The sequence below is a fragment of the Macaca thibetana genome, chromosome 6 (assembly GCF_024542745.1).
Source record: "Macaca thibetana thibetana isolate TM-01 chromosome 6, ASM2454274v1, whole genome shotgun sequence".
NCBI classification, from domain to species: domain Eukaryota; kingdom Metazoa; phylum Chordata; class Mammalia; order Primates; family Cercopithecidae; genus Macaca; species Macaca thibetana.
Window position 1 is genome coordinate 19,654,898 of NC_065583.1, and position 12,662 is coordinate 19,667,559.

The 12,662-nt window shown below is 36.4% G+C and overlaps 1 long non-coding RNA gene across 2 annotated transcripts in view; it reads left to right on the forward strand.

Annotated features, from left to right (window-relative positions):
• Positions 1 to 4,211: 4,211 nt before the first annotated feature.
• The window catches only part of LOC126956308 (uncharacterized), a 92,208-nt gene continuing 83,757 nt past the window's right edge, over positions 4,212 to 12,662 (forward strand). For both annotated transcript variants that reach the window (XR_007726297.1, XR_007726296.1), the window contains exon 1: positions 4,212 to 4,362. This is a non-coding gene — a long non-coding RNA (uncharacterized LOC126956308). The remainder of the gene's footprint in view (positions 4,363 to 12,662) is intronic.

Here is a 12,662-nt window from a genome sequence, read left to right on the forward strand (position 1 = left end):
ATGAAAACGCTTCTAGATAATACAAAAAGAAGTAAAAACCTTAGCTTATTTTATAAAGCTAGCATATTTGTGATTCAAACCTCAAAATTGAACAGCATGAAAAAGAAAAATATATATACACACACATATATACGTATGCGTAAGACTACAGATAGATAACTATATATATATACTATGTATGTATATATATATTTCTTTCTTTTTCATGCTGCCCTATTTTGAATTTTTGTATCAAGCATATTCTAGCTTCATACATATATTCATTCCAAGTTCCTTTATGAATGTAGCTGTATCTTAACAAAATAGTAGCAAACTAAAACCACTTTAAAATGGATAACAAGGAAGTTACAGGCATCACAGAAGGCAAGGGCTGTTGTTTAACACTACAAAAATTAATTCATGTAATCCACCAAATTAAGAGATTAAAATAGAAAAATTCCCTGCTGTAACAGATTCAGAACAACAATTTGACAAAATTCAGCATATTTTGTGACTATTTTTTAATAAAGTTGTAAATTAGGAAAGTCCCGATACAATCTACTTACAAAATTTTCTTCAAATTGTTGCTTCCGGGGAGAATGTAATTGCTATAGGCCAGAGCTCTTGCTGTATCAGGAAGGTATAGCCAAATATTATACAATGTTTTTAAAGGCACTAGAGGGCAGATACAATGAACTAAAGATGGGGATGTAATGAGAACAAGTAAAACAAATAAATACTCATTTTTTAAAAAGTTTAAAAAAAATGTAGGTTATAACAAAAATTAGAAATATAATCAATCTTAAGTCACTTACCTAACAATTTCAGATAACTTATAGCTAACAGGAAATTATGTTAGGATTTATGTGAATTCTTAGAATTTTACAGATAAAAACTCAAATTTGTGGTTTTTCAATACTCTGACTTACATTTTCTCTTCCAAAATTACTTTCAAAGAATAACACAAACTGAGAACCATACTGTAATATCACTTAATTATATACTAGAAAAAATAAATACAAAATTAACATTCAGAAGAAGTAGTTTCTAATTTTTATCAGCCTAACTGTGCCTTTTCTAATTAGCCTAAGGTTACTTGGTATTAGCAAGTGTATTAGTCTGTTCAGGCTGCCATAACCAAATACCACAGGCTGGGTGGCTTAGGCAACAGAATTTTCTTTTCAGTTATGGAAGCTGGAAGTCCCAGATCAAGATCTGGACACTGATTTTTGTTGAGAGCTCTCTTCCTGGCTGGCAGATGGCCAATCTCGCCTCATATGGTAAGAGAGGTAAGGGAGCTCTTTGGTGTCTTTTTTTTTTTTTTTTTTTTTTTTAGAAGAAGTCTTGCTCTGTCACCCAGGCTGGAGCGCAGTGGTGTGATGTCAGCTCACTGCAACCTCCACCTCTCAGGTTCAAGAGATTCTTCTGCCTCGGCCTTCTGAGCAGCTGGGATTATGGGTGCATGCCACCAAGCCCAGCAATTTTTTTTCTATTTTTAATAGAGACAGAGTTTCACGATATTGGTCAGGCTGGTCTCGAACTCCTGACCTCGTGATCCACCAGCCTCAACCTTCCAAAGTGCTGGCATTACAGGCGTGAGCCACTACGCCTGGCCTGGTGTGTCTTTTTGCAGGGACACTAATTCTATCAGATCGAGGTCCCACCTTTATTACCTTATTTAACCTAAGTTAATTCTTAGAGGCCCCATCTACAAATATTGTCACGCTGGGGGTTAAGTCTTCAACCTATGATTTCTATAAGAGACACAACATTCAGTGCATAACGGCAAGATATATATTTTTTCTTTGAGAAAATTAGTACACAAATAAAAGATGAAAACAGTCCTTAAACCAAAGTATTGGTTTGTACTTTATGAATAACTAGATGCATGTCTGTCTTGAGGAAAGATGAGTGATATTCTTTCTTTGGTTAGAAGTATGCCTGTCTTGTGCTTTTAATACATATATCTACATAAATATATTAGGGAGAACGTCCATGGGGATTTAACATACTGTAAAAAAGAAATTGTAATTGGATTTCATTATGGAGTCATAGTTCAAACAATGGGATTGCAGTGCAGTAGAGCCTGCCAGAGTCTCAGATAAGAGGCTTTGGCAATCTGTTCTTCCCATGCACAAATGTAGTGCACCTGTGAGGCTCTTAATCTTCCAGAAAATTGAAGCTGTCCACCTTCAAGTAGAGATTTAAAACCTAAAACAGTAATCAGTGGAAATAAAGTGGGCGTTGCTATTGATAAGGCATAGGAGTCACGTGAAACTTTTGTTCACTCTGTCATACGGAGTCCTAAAATTTCTGTCTCTCTGTGATTAAAATGAATGATCAATGTATGATCTAATTTAGAGCAAGGAGGCCTCCTCATTGTTAAATGATCTTAATAGTAACAGTGAATTCTGAATGTTTTCCTGGGATTTAGTGTTAATCTTTTATTTTTTAAATTTCCAAGCTTCTTTTTACTGTTCAAGATGAATGAAGAGGAAGATTATAAATTTCGGATAATACTAAAATGGTTTTATTTCATATCTTCTGTGTTTTTTTCTTTTCCTGTGGGAGAAAGAGGGGTAGTAGATTGTGACTTTATGATGAAACAAACAGTCGACCCCCTTAGAAAAATCATTTTTCCCCTCCAAACTTTCAACTACTTTGGAATTTCCAATTCAATTTTTAAAATGTGAAATATGCTTTCGGTAATTTCGTTTGAGTCAACAAAACACTGGCATTTTCTTTCTTTCTTTCCTTCTTTCTTTCTTTCTTTCTTTCTTTCTTTCTTTTTCTTTCTTTCTTTCTTTCTTTTTTCTTTCTTTCTTTCTTTCTTTTTCTTTCTTTTTCTTTCTTTTTTCTTTTCCTTTCTTTCTTTCTTTCTCTCTCTCTCTTTCTTTCTTTCTTTCCTTCTTTCTTTCTTCTTTCCTTTCCTTTTTCTTTTCTGTTTTTTTGAGACAGAGTTTCACTCTCGTGGCCCAGGAGGGAGTGCAGTGGTATCATCTCGGCTCACTGCAGCCCCCGCCTCCCAGGTTCAAGAGATTCTCCTGCCTCAGCCTCCCAAGTAGCTGGGATTACAGGCACCCACCACCACGCCCAGCTAATTTTTGTATTTTTAGTGGAGACAAGGTTTCACCATGTTTGCCAGGCTGGCCTCGAACTCCTGGCCTCAAGAGATCCACCCACCTTGGCCTCCCAAAGTGCTGGAATTACAGGTGTGAGCCACTGCACCAGGCCAACACTGGCATTTTCAAATGATGTTCAGAAGCCTCAATACCTTGTTACTTTAAAAATGAACCATCAGTTTTAGTCTTGTTTTTTTCAGAGCTGCAGTTAAACATGCCATATGTTGACTAATCTGCAAATAATACATCTGTGATCTTTTGTGGAATTTCCCTCCTCCAGACTTCTATTCCAAGCTCCACATGAGTTCAGAAGTGTCTTGTGAGTTATAGTTACTGTGCTTTCCTTCTATGGGCTGAAGATTTTGAAGGCCTCTATGTAGCCACATGTGATTCACATTTTGCATAAAGGAATTAAGTTCAGCAACAGGCAAATATAGCCTTTGTCAAGTATCTACAATCTGCTAAATTGCTCTCTTAGGAATAATAAGTAAATATAACACATAATTTTACCCTCAAGAAATGTGTAATATAAGGAAAGAGACCATGTACACTCAGACACCACACGCAAACACAAGTTGTAATAAATAATAGTTGCATGGGAGATAAGTAAGGGTTAGAAGAGTGAAGAGAAGCAAAAACTCGAGTGTAGTGGCTCATACATATAGTCTGTATTTTGGGAGGCCAAGGCAGCAGGATCGCTTGAGGCCAAGAGTTAGAGTCCAGCTAGGGTAACATAGTGAGACTCCATCTCTACAGGAAAAATATCAATAAATATTACCCCGCTGTGCTAGTGTGGAGCTGTAGTCCCAGCTACTCAGAAGGGAGAGGTGGGAGGATCACTTGAGCCCAGAAGTTCAAGGCTGCAGTGAACTACGATCATGCCACGGCACTCTAGCCTGGGTGACAGAGTAAGATCCTCTCTCAGAGAGAGAGAGAGAGAGAGTGAGGGAGAGAGAGAGAGATTGAGAAGAGAGAAGTGCGAGATCACACTTTTGCAGTTCCTTTTTCTCCTTCTGGCACATTTTTCATTTTCAAGACCCCACGTCCTCCATATATGCTTTCCTGGCCCACCCATTTCCCTCCTCCCCTTACACAGATGGAGAACTTCCTTTCTGGTGTTCTCTCAGCACTCAGCACAGATTGCTAGTGCTTTTATGTGCTGAGCCTTTCCCTTCAACCTAGACTGAAAGAGGATGGCAATCTCGCTGAAGCTGTTTCTTTTTCTTCACAACATATAGGAAAATGTTGCCCCTTTTTGGAGGTAAGCCCTTTTGTTCTTAAAAATTCTATAAGAAAGAATGAGGGGAAAAGGACAAGAAGTTATTAAACTAAATTGAGGACAGGATAGGTATCTCTCTCCATGCTTGAAAATTAAAAGGATATATTAGAAAATTTGGTAGGCAGTTAATGACTTGGACCATCCGTAGTGGCCTCCGTAACATATAAAGAATACAATCTCCTTTTCATTAATTTCCTGTTGTAAATCGTGCTGCAAAATAGCAACCATCCTTAGAGACTAAATCTTATGAGTCATGGCTTCATAATAATGCGACCCAGGTTTCACAGACATGTAACACTGAAATATATATTTTTTCCAATACTTTTGAACTAATCTATTTAAATTTGCAGTGAGGGAATATTTTGATATACTAACTACAGGGCATTTATTTCCCTATCAACTACTACCACTTATTTTGCATTGTTATTCACATTAAAATAGATCAGAGTGATCAATTATATGCACAGAAGTAGAAATAAAAACAAACTTCTTTAAACTTTTTGGAGAGAATTTAAGCATGAAAGCATACGGTTTTGGCTTTTACAAGCTTGTTAACTCAGAATTCAAATGGCTAAGCCCCAAAAGGAGAAGCTTATATTAGAAAGAATACATGTGAAAGAAAATAAAAACGGATACATCTGACTCCGCTACTATAACCTAGAAACAGGTCCCAAACGATTAGAAAGTTTTGTGAGACCCTGGGAAAACACACACACACACACACATGCACACACACACACACATATGGACTGTCTAGGACCATGATCAGCAATGATTGATTGCCTCAAAGAGTGAGTGGGAGCTATGGCACAATCACAGACGTATCAGTGAGTGCTAACTATGTGGAGGTTATAGTCCATCTCTTGCTGACACTAACATGTTCAGCAGAAAGGATGTGCCATGTGCCAAGAACATCACTCAACCCTGTTCAAATTTTTGCTTCCAAATAAAATCCCTTTTTGCCCATAGTCCAGAACATTAAAACATTAAACAGGTACAATTTTGTCTGCTCCTCTTGGAAACATTTGACAACTTCTGGAGACAATTTTGATTGTCAGAACTTGGAGGGGGGAAGGTGTTGATATCTAGTGTGTAGATGCCAGCATTGCTGCTAAATATCCTACAATGCACCATGCAACTCTCCTACAACAAAATAATCAGCAAATTTTCTGGCCTAAAATGTCAGTAGTGCTGAGGTTAAAAACTCTGACCTAAAGCATGGCCCATAGTGAAGCAACTTTTGTTATGCCTACTCTATATTCAGACCATGATACACTAACATAAGGCTTATAAAAAAGATAAATAAGACATTTTCTTCATCTTTATCTAGAAATTAAAGTGGAAAGAGGAGTATGCTCTGCAAATAGGAGATCAAATTCCCAGAAATAATTTTCTGTAAATTATTTTTAATAAAAACATTTTTGCTTCTTTTCTTTTTATATATGTATTTTTAAGAGGGAGGATCTCACTCTATCATCCAGCCTGGAGTGCAATGATACAATCTTGGCTCACTGCAGCTTTGAATACCTGGGTTCAAGCTGTTTTATTAAAATAAATACCTATGAGGAGATACACCTCTATGTAATACAATTTCTGCTGAATAACAAATTACTCCAAAGCTTAATGGCTGAAAACAACCAAGATTTATTTTCTCACGCTTTCTGTGGTCAGAAATTTGGAAGTGATTTGCCTGGATTTCTGTGACTCAGAGTCTCTAATGAGGTTTCACATAAGCTGTGAGTGAGAGCTGCAGACATATCAAGACTTAAGTGAGTTCAAAGGATCCACTAAGGTCACGCACGTGATTATTAGGCTTCAGTTTTTTTACTGGCTGCTGAACTGACAGCTTCGGATCACAGCCATGAAGTACGGGCTTCTCCACAGGGCTGCTCAGGATATAGCAGCTGGCTTCTTCATGGCAACAGAGCGAAGGAGAATGAGGGAGGGAGGGAAAGAGAGAAACAGCGAGAGACAAAGAGTAAGCAAGTGCAAGATGGAGACAATGGTCTTTTGTAACCCAATATAAGAAGTTGAGCTTGTTTAGGTGATTGTTACTGTAGTTGTTGCTTGTTGTATATTCCTAAACCAAGCTAAAACTCATTTCTTAGGTTTTGGCTTCTCTGCATATACAAATGTAGATATAAATTAGAACAGAATAGAAACAGTAATTTCAATCTATTCTCAAGGGGAGGAATACACAGAGAATGAAGACCAGGAGATAGAGATCAATGTGGGAACTGCACACCCTATTATATTGAATAAGATACTGAGATTCAATAGATGCAGTAAATTCATACAGATGCGAAAGGTAGATTGCTATTGGAAACTAGGAATCCCAGGACTGAATAATTAGCTCTTTATTCTTACAAATAACTTATGTAAATCATTTGTGTGCTGTTTTATGTGTTCATAAATTGTATTACTTTAAATTAGTAACAGCATTATGATTATTTATTTTTTTACCTCCCTGCATTAGTTAGGTTTAGGTTTCTCTGTGTACACAACAAGTAATAACTACAGCAATGATCACCTAAACAAAGTCAACTTTTTTTCCATCTCTGGAAAAAGAGAGAAGTCTGGAGGTAGATAAGCCAAAGCAGGTAAGAAGGCTCCACGCTGTGATTCAGGGCCCCAGGCTCCTATCGTTCTGCTCCATCACTCTCTTTAGTGCTTCTATTTTCAAGTTCACTTCATGATCCAAGATGGTTGTGGGAATTCTAAAATATCATTGCATGACAAGGAAAGATGGAAGATAGAAGAAAAAGGTCCCGTTTTTTTCCAGTCAATTTTAGCTCCAAATGAGCCAACTTTCTCAAAATTGTATATAATGTTTCCCTTTACATCTTATTGGCCATAACTAAGTCACAAGGCCATATCTAACTGTAAAGCAGATGGGAAAACATGGTTATTTATTCTGTGCAGCAACATGTTCAAGTATTTTTAAAGATTCTAACACTAAGATGGAAGAGAGTAGATAGCAAAGTAAGAAAATGGCTGTCTTTGCTTTTCTGTGTTATAAAAGAAATGCTTTCCCACTAAAAACTGTAAACAGTAAAGTAGAAAAATGAGATAAAATGATACCTATACTCCTATTTTCCCCAAGATAAGCATTTTTTTCTTTCTTTTTGTAAAAATTTCTATTTTCAGTTTTTATGGGTTCATAGGAGTTGTACGTATTTATGGAGTAAATGAGATATTTTGATACAGTTATGCAATGTGTAACAATCATATCAGGGTAAATGTGGCATTCATCACCTCAAGCATTTATATTTTGTGGTACAAACCATCCAATTATACTCTTTTCATTATTTTGAAATTCACAACTAAATTATTATTATTGACTGTTGTGCTTGCAAATACTAGATCGTATTAATTCTATATAACTACTCTTTGTACCCATCAACCATCCCCACTTTCCCTCCAAACCTCCAACTACCTTTTGCAGCCTCTGGTAACCATCGGCTTCTCTCTCTCTCCATGAGTTCAATTGTTTTAATTTTTAGTTCTCACAAATCAGTAAGAACACATGAAGTTTGTCTTTTTGTGCCTGGCTTAAGTTAACATAATTGTCAGAAGTTCCATCCATGTTTTTGTAAATGACAGTATCTTATATATTTTATGGATGAAGAGTGCACCATTGTGTATATGTGTCACATTTTCTTTATCCATTCATTTGTTGATGGACACTTAGATTGCTTCCAAATCTTGGCTATTGTGAACAGAGCTGCAATGAATATGGGAGTGCAGATATCTCTTCAATAAACTGATTTCCTTTCTTTTGGGTATATACCCAGCAGTGGGATTGCTGGATCGTATGGTAGCTCTTTTCAGTTTTGCGAGGAACCTCAAAACTGTTCTACATAGTAGTTTTACTAACTTACATTTTCATCAACAGTGTACAAGGGTTCCCTTTTCTCCATATCCTCACCAGCATGTATTATTGTCAGTCTTTTGGATAAAAGCCATTTTAACTGTAGTGAGATGACACCATACTGTAATTCTGATTTGCATTTCTCAAATTATTATATCAATGAAGTTAAACACTTTCTCATATACCTCTTTGCCATTTGTATGTCTTATTTTGAGAAATGTCTATGCAGATATTGGAGAAAGGACAGTCTCTTCAATAAATGGTGCTGGGAAAATGATATCCACATGCAGAAGAATGAAACTAGATGCCTATGTCTTGCCATATACAAAATAAACTTGAAATGGATTAAAGACTTAAATCTAAGGCCTCAGACTGAAACTACAAAAAGGAAACATTTGGAAAATTTCCCAGGACATTGCTCTGGGAAAAGATTTCTTGAGTAATACCCCACAAGCACAGGCAACCAAAGCAAAAATGGACAGATAGAATCACATCAAATTAAAAAGCTCTGCTCAGCAAAAGAAGCAATCAACAAAGTGAAGAGACAACCCACAGAATGGGAGAAAATATCTGCAAACTATCCGTCTGACAAGGGATTGATAGCCAGAATATATAAAGAGCTCAAACAACTCTAGAGGAAAAAAATTAGCTTATGAGTTAAAGACAGGTAAAATACCTGAATAGACATTTCTCAAAAGAAAACCTACAAATGGCAAACAGGTATAGGAAAAGGTGCTCGACATCACTGATCATCAGATAAATGAAAATCAAAACTACAATAAGGTATCATCTCACTCCAGTTAAAACAACTTTTGTCCAAAACATGAGCAATAGCAAATGTTGGCAAGGATGTTTAGAAAAGGGAACCCTCATTTACTATTAGTGGGAATGTAAATTAGTACAACCACTATGGAAAATAGTTTAGAAGCTCCTCAACAAATGATAAATAAAGCTACCATATGAGTCAGCAATCCCACTGCTACGTATACACCCCAAAAAAAGGCAATCAATATATTGAAGAGGTATCTGCGCTCCCATGTTTATTGCAGCACTAATCTGAAGTTAAGAACTTTGTAACTTCCCTATGTATTTTCTTCCCACGCTCTCCTCAATACAAAGCTTGAGGGTTGTTTTTTTTTATATTTTATATGAGGGGATGCTCTGGACTTACAAAAAATGAGAATAAAATAAAAAAGGGTGTGGAGTGAAGACAGGAAAGCTACACTCATTTTGAGGATTTATATGAGGACAAAGATGGCCAATTATGTCCTAAAATAAAGGAACTTGAAAGTAAATAGGATTGTTTATTGCAGTCAGCAGGGTGTTTTAGGATCTTTGTAACAATATATACATTATGATATGTCCCGGGAATTTCATCTGGATGATTAGAATATTCTACAAAAAGAGAAGACTAAAATAAAGTTTGATGATACACTAATGTTGACTATCCGGTCATGAGATAATGACACCCTAGAGAATGGTGGGTAAAGTGAAATGGAAGGAAAGGATGAAACAAAGTAACTTTGCAAAAGTTGGAAATGATGGGATGTGTGTAAGCTGGTAAGCTGAATAAATAATTGATTATAAGATTTGTTTTCCTCATTTGAGGGTATGAATAAAATCAAATGATAAGTAGTAAAGTAGGGAGGAGAGAGATAAGCTATACATAATATTTAAGGAGATTTGAGGTTCATATAGATGAGAGTCAGGAACCCCACTAGGGATGGGTATGCACTGGAGACATGTTTGTTTGCTTGGGTGGTTTTGTTTTTGGTTTTGTTTTTGCTCTCAGCTTCAACTTTGTTCTTGCTTCAGTACTTGTTTGTGAAAGGACTAGTTCCATGATGAAGACCACTTGAAAATCACTGCAGCAATGTTGGTAGTAAGACAACTGGTGTCAGTTACTGGTAGGATCCAGGGTGAGAAACTGAGTTAGCAGGTATATTATTTCATCTATGCAGAATACTGGCTTCGTTGTTTGTAATGTTCTTCAGATTCCTAACATTTCCCAAGAGTTATGTGAATAAATTTTCCTTCTCTTGCCAAATGCCAAATGATCAGTGTCTTATGTGGAATTAAAAATAATGGAGTAAATTACACTCAAATTGTTTTACCCATCTCTTAACTCAGAAGTCATTCTAGGTGTTGTGGTCCCCCCCCCCCCCCCCCCCCCGCCGACAATGGATAAGCAAATGCTAAAATTTTGTTTTTGTTTCTTGAAACAGAATCTCATCATGCTGCCCAGGCTGGAGTGCAGGGGCCCAATCTCGGCTCACTTTGACCTGCACTTCTGGGGTTCAAGCCATTCTCGTGCCTCAACCCCATGAGCTGGGATTACAGGCATGTACCACCACCCCCAGCTGATATTTGTATTTTTAGTAGAGACTGGGTTTCGCCATGTTGCCCATGTTAATCTTGAACTCCTGACCTCAGGTGATCTGCCTGCCTCAGTCTCCCAAAATGTTGGGATTACAGGCATAAGCCATCATGCCTAACCACAAATGCTGGCGTTTTGCCTGTTCTTGTTAAAACTCCAGAACTCAAATGCATCCTGCAATCAGAATTTGAAAGTTTTCCAAAAGGTCACTAAACAGCTGCCATAGATCTGGTCTTCTTCAATGCTACAGGGGTCAATGGATCAAGTATGATTGTTTCACTATTAGCGATGTAACTCTTTTAAAGTTGTATATTATAGAAGTCTGAAAAAACTGAATTTGAGTCCCAATTCTCAAATAGAAAATTATATTGCTGTCTAACACATGGAACTTTGGGAAGAATTAAAGAAAAACATGTATAAAACTTCTAGCTTGGATCACCAAACTAAGATAGTGTATAGGGTCAACTAGTAATTCCTAGTAACTATTAAGGGCCAAGTTAGGTATCTTATGCTCACGATATGTGAATCATAGAACATCCTGAAAACCAGGCTATGCAACCTTCACTCTACAAATCAGGAACTAATGCCTAGTGTGGCAAAGTAAAATTCCATTACTAACATAGTTAATGGTGGTGGGGAAGGGAAAACTGAGATGCAAATTCAGATTTGTAGAAATTCAAAGTCAGTACTCATTGCAATATGAAACTTATAGTCAACCTGGAATCTAAACTTTCCTATTATTATCATTAACCTCTAATTTAGCTAAAACAATAAATGTGATTATATAATACTTTATTATTATCATGTCTATTTTTTGGCAAACTAACATATATGGCAGAGTTAATAAGTATTTATTAAGCACCTAGTAGATATATTAGGTTCTGCACTAGTTTAGAAACATAGTAATATGACAAAATTTCCACAAATTTTTAAGATTTCCCAAATTTAAAAGTATGCTGAATTCAAATATTGGCGGCATTGTAGCAAAAATGGGTATTCTAATTTAAGATTTCTGGGTTATAAATTGGCAAATTAACTTTGGACAGTAATTAGGTGTTATCTACTATAATGAAAAACATTGAATATCTGATCCCTCTTTAGCTTCATAACCCAGATATCTTTTACATCTGGAAGAAGATATACATATAGATATTCATTGCAAGATTATTTACAATAGAAAAAAAATATGATAAAATTCTAAAGTTCAGTGGAAAGGCAAAGGTTAATTATGTTTTATTAATGCTCTGGAATAATTTGGAGCAGTTACAAAGATGAGGAAGATTTATACAGAAAAAAATGCTAAGATATTGTTGAGATAAGAAAGTCTCAGAAAAAGTTTTGTATCAACATTTGTTTGAAAAACAGAGTATTATATTTTTAACTTTCCTGTTTGCAAAATAGGAAACATCTGGATAGAGAGGTTAAATAAATTTCCAAGGGTCACACAGACACTTGAATTCAAACTTAGATCTATCTGATGGCTATAGAACATGCTTCACTGAAAAGAATCAGAGTTACTAGAAATGCAAAGAATATCAGAGATTGTTTAGTTCAGTGGCTTGTTCCCTGTACATCTAAGGGCCTGAGAAGGAGTTTCTTTGGTGTTTGCCCTTTCCCCCCGCCCACCTCTTTCTACTTTAACCAGAGAAGTTGCAAATGTTTATTGCTTTTTATTTCAGAGTTTGATGAAATAAAAAGTTTCAAGTGTTCTATTGCTATCTGAAATCCAGTACTTCAGATTAAAAATAAGGACCTTGAAGCCCAGAGAGTGAAACAAGGTTTCCCAGTTACAAAAAGAAGAGCTAGAAATCAGAACTTTGTCCTCCAAAGCCAGGGTGACTTCTAGTGTACCCTTCTGACGCTATTCATTCTTAGATCTTAGCCTATGTGCCTCTGTGAACAGTAAGAAGAACGTTACTACTAGAAAAACAGTGATGTACAGGGAATTATCTTAGGGAGGCATCGGGGACCAAACAAGGGAAACTTGGGCCTAAAAAGGGAAAACTGAAACACCAGATGGATAAGAAAGGGTGA